This window comes from Protopterus annectens, chromosome 7.part0 (genome assembly GCF_019279795.1).
Source record: "Protopterus annectens isolate FY-2018-M chromosome 7.part0, PAN1.0, whole genome shotgun sequence".
Lineage (NCBI taxonomy): Eukaryota > Metazoa > Chordata > Ceratodontiformes > Protopteridae > Protopterus > Protopterus annectens.
The window spans coordinates 1,615,472,875-1,615,478,874 of NC_056739.1; positions in this window are offsets into that span (position 1 = coordinate 1,615,472,875).

Here is a 6,000-nt window from a genome sequence, read left to right on the forward strand (position 1 = left end):
ATAGATGCTGTGTTTTTAGCTTTAGAGAGTGCAGCTTTCACCTGTGTAGTTGTGATTACAGGGACTCTGCATTCTTCCTGTATAGATGTGGGCCCTTTAGGAGGTGAGAGGGGGGTAAATTTAGCACTGAACCTATCTGCCAGAATGTTGGCAATATCAGTTGGTTCTGTAATTTTCGTGCCGTTGTGCTGTAACCCATAGCAGGTCTGGGTGTTGCCATTGAGATTCTTGACATAGCTATAGAATGCTTTGTGGTTGTCCCTATAATCAGTGGCAATTATGTTTTCGTAGCTAGCTTTGGAGGATCTTATAAGGGATCTCAACTTCTTATTGAGGCTGACCAGGGAGCTCCTCCACTCATGGGATTTTACTCTCTTTTGCAACAGTTTCTTCCTTCTGTTGTAGAGTTTCTTTATGACAGGGGACCACAATATTCACTTCCTTTTTTTAGAGGATAGCATCTTGGTTCTGTTTGGGATAGCATGATCCATGCACTCGTGCAAGTGCTTATAGAGAGCATTTGTGTAGGATTCAGCAGTCGTAACTGTATTGTCCATCTGCATGGGTGTCATGAAGTTCGCCACTTCTGTGTTAAGTAGCATGAAGTTGGCTTTGGAGAAATACTTTACCGTGGTTTCCTTAATGGGGTGTGGGGGCAGGATGTGGATATCTAGGGTGATTAGCTTATGGTTGGATCTGACCAATGAGGAGTTAACTTCAGGTGTGAAACACCAGTCACTCATGTTGGTAATGACTAGGCCTAGAATATTGTTGCCCCTGGTGGGGGTGTGGCTAAGTTGATCCAGGGCATTGGAATTTATGAATTCCAGAAAGCGTTGAGCGAAGGAGTTGGTACATGAGCAGTTTTCCCAGTTAATGGTGGGGTGGCTGAAATCGCCCATTATTAGGGTATTTGGTTGAACCCTAATACTTTCCAGTATATCAAGAAAAGAGGAGTGGGAATCCCAGGGCATGGTGGGGGATCTGTAGCAAGCTACAATTTGGATTGCAGTTTTGCCCAGAATTAGTTGCACTTGGATAACCTTGGATGCATTATGCTGAGCAAGTAGTCTGGAGGTGTGGATATCCTTAATAAATACCGGTCCAGGTTAGATGGCCGAAAAGTGTGGTATGAGTTATAGCCTGGCAATGCAGGGGTGCTGTCTGGTGCCTTGAACCCGGTCTCAGCCACTGCACAGATATCAATGTTCTCCATTTTAAGGAGTGCCTCAAGGGAGTGCATTTTGAGATTTAGACTTCTAGCATTGAGTAGCATCACCCTCAGTTTTTGCTTGCCTGTTCCTGTTACGGTGGTGAATTTGTCATTTGAACCTCGCCTAAAAAAGGCACTATAGGGTCAGCAAGAGCCTTAGCCAGTATCCAGAATCCCAGGTGTGACAGGTGCAGGCCATCTCTGGCAAAGCATTGTGGTCTGTCGACCATGTCGTCCCAGGCAGACAGATACTGGATCTCCTTAGAATGAAACCAGAAGCTTAGCCAATTGTTGAAGTCAATCATTTTGTCCTTGTACTGTATTGTATTATTCTGGGTGATGGCAGGATGGTACTCAAGGCTAGGGTCATACCTGCCTGGGCTACAAGATCAGAGAGCTCTTCCATGTCTCTTTTCCTGTAGTCTAGGGAGGTACGTCTCAGGTCATTCACACCAACATGGACAATGACAGAGTCATATTTGTACTTTCTTGTAGAGTGACCTGAGTGTGTGGGTTATGTGGCAGATCCTGGCACTCGACAGGCAGCTGACAGTAACCTTCTCCTTGTTTAGCCTGGTGAGTGGGAGATCAGTGTGCCTGACTATAGAGTCACCAATGACTAGTGTGTTGGGTACGTTGTTTTGCCTTATGGGCTGCGGTTGAGTGGCACACTGTGTCTGTGGGCTATGTGTCATTTGGGTTGTGTTGGGGGGTGGAGGTTGCTTGCATTTCTGCTTTGGAGATCTATGTTGCCTGAGCAGATTATTATTGAGAGCCTCCACAAATGTTTTTGTGTTTCTATCTGTGGATTTTGGTGGTGTAGGTTTAGCGGGACTATGTGATGAGTGTGGTGTGGTGCAAGTGTTTACCTCTCAAGTTCAGTCTTGGTTGGAGAGAGCTTTACCTCCAGTTTGGCTGGATAAGTGCATCTGTCACAGGTTGTAGTGTTGGGTGGTAGGAGGAGAGGGTTGTCTGTGAACATATATCTGCATATTAACTTAAACATGCTTTTGTTCAGCCTTTCTTCTACTTTTGCATTGTAATGCCTACATTTCTTAAAAAAAGAAGAAAAAAGGCACTTGTTTACTTTAGCATCTTTATCACATATAACAATAACTGAAAATGCTTTACTATATACCTTCCAATTTATTTATTTATTTATTTTACATTTGTTGACCGGGAAAGTCCGACTGGAGCGAGGTCCATTTACAGCGGAGTCCCGGGGAGAAAAGCTCCACTATTATACTATATGTTCAGTGATAATATATGCAATACTAGATATTATTTACTATACAAGATATTACATGCAAGAAAAACATGATTAAAGTGATTTGTACAAAACTAATGAAAGGACTTCATTGTAACAATACAATCATCAGATACATCACATATGCCAGTATAAACAGACAATATTTTTTGCTGAGCAGGTTTGAGCGTGACCACAGGAAGGCCCTGTATGGCAGTTTTGAGAAGTTAGTACTGTAATATAGAGATAGTAAGCAGAATATAGAGTAAGGTAGGAAGTATTTGAGGAGAGCAGGGAAGCATTTATGTGATGCAAGGACAGAGCCAGGAATGCAAGAGGTGTGATTTGAGTGATTTTTTGAAGAGTGTGATAGAAGGTGCTGAGGAAATATTCTGGGGGAGGTTATTCCACATTTTTGCTATGGTATGAGCAAAAAGAGCTTTACCTGCAGTGTTGTTGGCTTGAGTTATATGCAGAAGGGTTTTGTTGGATGAGCAGAGTGGACGGTTTGCTGAGTATTGGTTAAGTAGTTGGTTCAGGGCAGGAGTCTTGTGGGGATTCCTTAGGATGTTATAGGTGAGGACTAGTTGGTGGTAACTAATTAAATGAGGAAGTTCTAACCAATGTAGCTCTTTTAGAGCAAGGCAATGATGGCTACGAAAAGCAGAGTTATTGGCGAATTTAGCAATCTTATTGTAACATGACTCTAGTTTGTTCATGTCTGTTTTTCTAATGTGGGTTAGGATTGGAGATGCGTACATTAAGGTAGATAGAAGGTGGGTTTGGGCTAGGGTGACTCGTGCTTGGTCTGTTAGGATGTGTTTGTGTTTATACAGTGTTCCTAATTTTTTATGTACTTTCTTAATGGTTTGAGAGATATGGACATCGAAGTGAAGATCTTTATCTATTTCAATGCCAAGGAGTTTTGTATGGAGGGAGGGGGAAATTGTGATGCCATTTTTGGAAGTGATAGTGAAAGAAAGGGGTGTGGGTTTGTATTTGCTTGGGGTGAATAGTAGTAGTTTTGTCTTGTTGGGGTTAAGAATCAGTTGGATATCAGTAATCCATTTTTCAATGGAGTTGAAGGATTCCTGGGTAAGGTTTTGAAGAGTGGTAAGGGATGGGGCTGAGCAGATTAAGGTGGAGTCATCTGCATATTGTATGAGTGATGCATGCAGTGTGGAGGTGTGTAGTCTGTTGGTGAAAATAGTGAATAGTAATGGATCTAGTACTGAGCCTTGTGGAACACCTATGGTGGATGATAGTAGAGGTGATAGTACTCCTTGCCATTTGACTGATTGTTTCCTATCAGAGAGATAGTTTTTGAACCAAGCAGTTGTAGCGGGGGCAAAGGATATTGATGATAGCGTGTCTAGTAGTAGGTTATGTGAGACCATGTCAAATGCCTTAGAGAGATCTAAGAATATGGCAGATACAAAGTTGTTGTTATTTCTGAGTTGGTTAACCTGGTTGGTGAAAGACAGAAGAGCAGTGGTTGTACTGTGGTTTGGGCGGAAGCCGTGCTGGGTTGAGGAGAGGAGATTATGTGAGGTTAAAAAAATGCATCACTTGGGTATGAATACATTTTTCAAGGAGTTTGGACAGGGGGGATAGGATAGCAATGGGGTGGTAGTTTGATAGCTCATAGGAGTTACCACCTTTGTGTAGGGGGATAATATGTGATACCTTCCATAGTTGAGGGATGTAAGCTTCTTTTATGGAGTGGTTAATCAGAATTGAGACAGGGTAGGCTAGAGATTCAGCTGCTAGTTTTAGGAAATTAGCGGGTAGGCCATCAGCTGCAAGAGTGGTAGGTTTTAGTTTTGAGAGTAGCTTTTTGACTATGGAGGTTGGTGTGGGAGAGAGAGTAAAATATGGTATATTACTATGGTCCTTAGTGGGGGTGGATACAGGGTTATTGCTAGATAGCTGAGTAGATAGTGATAGAATAGAGTCTATGAAATGATGGTTGAATTGAGAGGCTAAGCTGTCATTAGTGGTATTTGTGTTGGGAGCTGGGGTAGTAGTTTTACCAGGTTTTAGAAGGGAGTTAATAGCATGCCAGAACTTTTGGGGGGGGTTTAGAATGTTTGTTTTGGAGATTTAGGAAGTAGCTTTGTTTGTCTTTTGGCTTGGTTACGAAGTTGTTGATAGTTCTGTCTATTTAAGCTAGTATTGTTCTTTTTCCAGATCTTCCAGGCATTATCTCTGGCTTGTAGTAAGCCTTTTGTGGTCCTAGTCAGCCAAGGGGCATAGTTTACTTTGGTTCTAAGTTTTCTAATGGGAGCTACTGTATTCAAAACATTCATAAAAGTACTATTGAAAAGTTTAACTGCCTGGTCTAGTTCCAGAGTATGTAATGGCTGCCAATTACATTGTCATAATATACTATTGAGAATTTGTGGATTTACCTTGTGCTCATTTCTAGTTTCCTTATACAGTATGGGTTTGGCTATGTTTATGGGATTTCTGAGTGAGTCAGGTAGACAGCCCATGTGATAATTTTGACTAGGGAAGTTTACTAAAGTCCAATCAAGAGTTGACTGTTTCTTGGATTTTTTATCCACTCTGGTGGGTTGTTGAATTAGTTGAGAGAACCCGAATAAGTTAATACGGTTTGTGGGATTGCTAGAATTACAGGATTGACAATCTAGATTTAGGTCTCCTAACAGAATGGTCTCTTGTGGCAGGTTGGTTGTAGCCCATTGTAAGATTTCCTCTATTGTTGCTGAGTTATTTCCTGGAGGGATATAACTACAAAGGATGTTAATTCTCTTTTTGTTGTTTAGAGATAGAACTGAGCCTAATGTTTCAGCATTTTGGAATTTGGGATTTATATTATGAAATGTTCTATACAAATACTGTTACAAACAAAAATGTTTTATTTCCAGTTACTTTTTTCCTTTCCTTTTAGAGTGTCCTTCCAAACATTAATGATATGAAGTAGGGCATACACTTTTCAGTTCTCCATACGTTTAACAAAGTAAACAAAAGTCCAATCTTTCCACTTTTTCTTGTAAAGCCATAGTTCACAAATGTGGATGATGCTTTATAATCTCACATTTGTTCATAATTTATTTATTTATTTTATTTAGTTAATATTTGTTGACCAGTAAAGCCCAACTAGGATAGAGTTTAGTTTCAGGAGAGGCCCAGAGAGAAATGCTCCAGAAGCATGTCTTTGGAATTTCAGTGTTGCTGGTCTTCTTCTTATTCATCTCCATTTTCCAGCCCCAGACACAGGTTCAAGTGCAAGGTAATCTCAACTCTTCTAGTTAACTCTTGTGGGTTTTTTTCCTGTCTCTAAAGCATTTTCCTTTGGGATATTTGAAAGGGTTTCACTGGCAAAGTCTCTCCATGAGATCCATTATCAAAACAATGAGAAGCAGAATCTCCTACTGTTTGTTGTCTCACTTTTTGTGGAGAAACTTTTGTATTTCCTCCTTAGCCTGGTCTGTAAAAAAATGACTTTGGTCCTCTGGAAAAAATATTCAGAAGACAGCTGAATATAGTAGTGTGGATCTCATACCTGCTTCTTGAT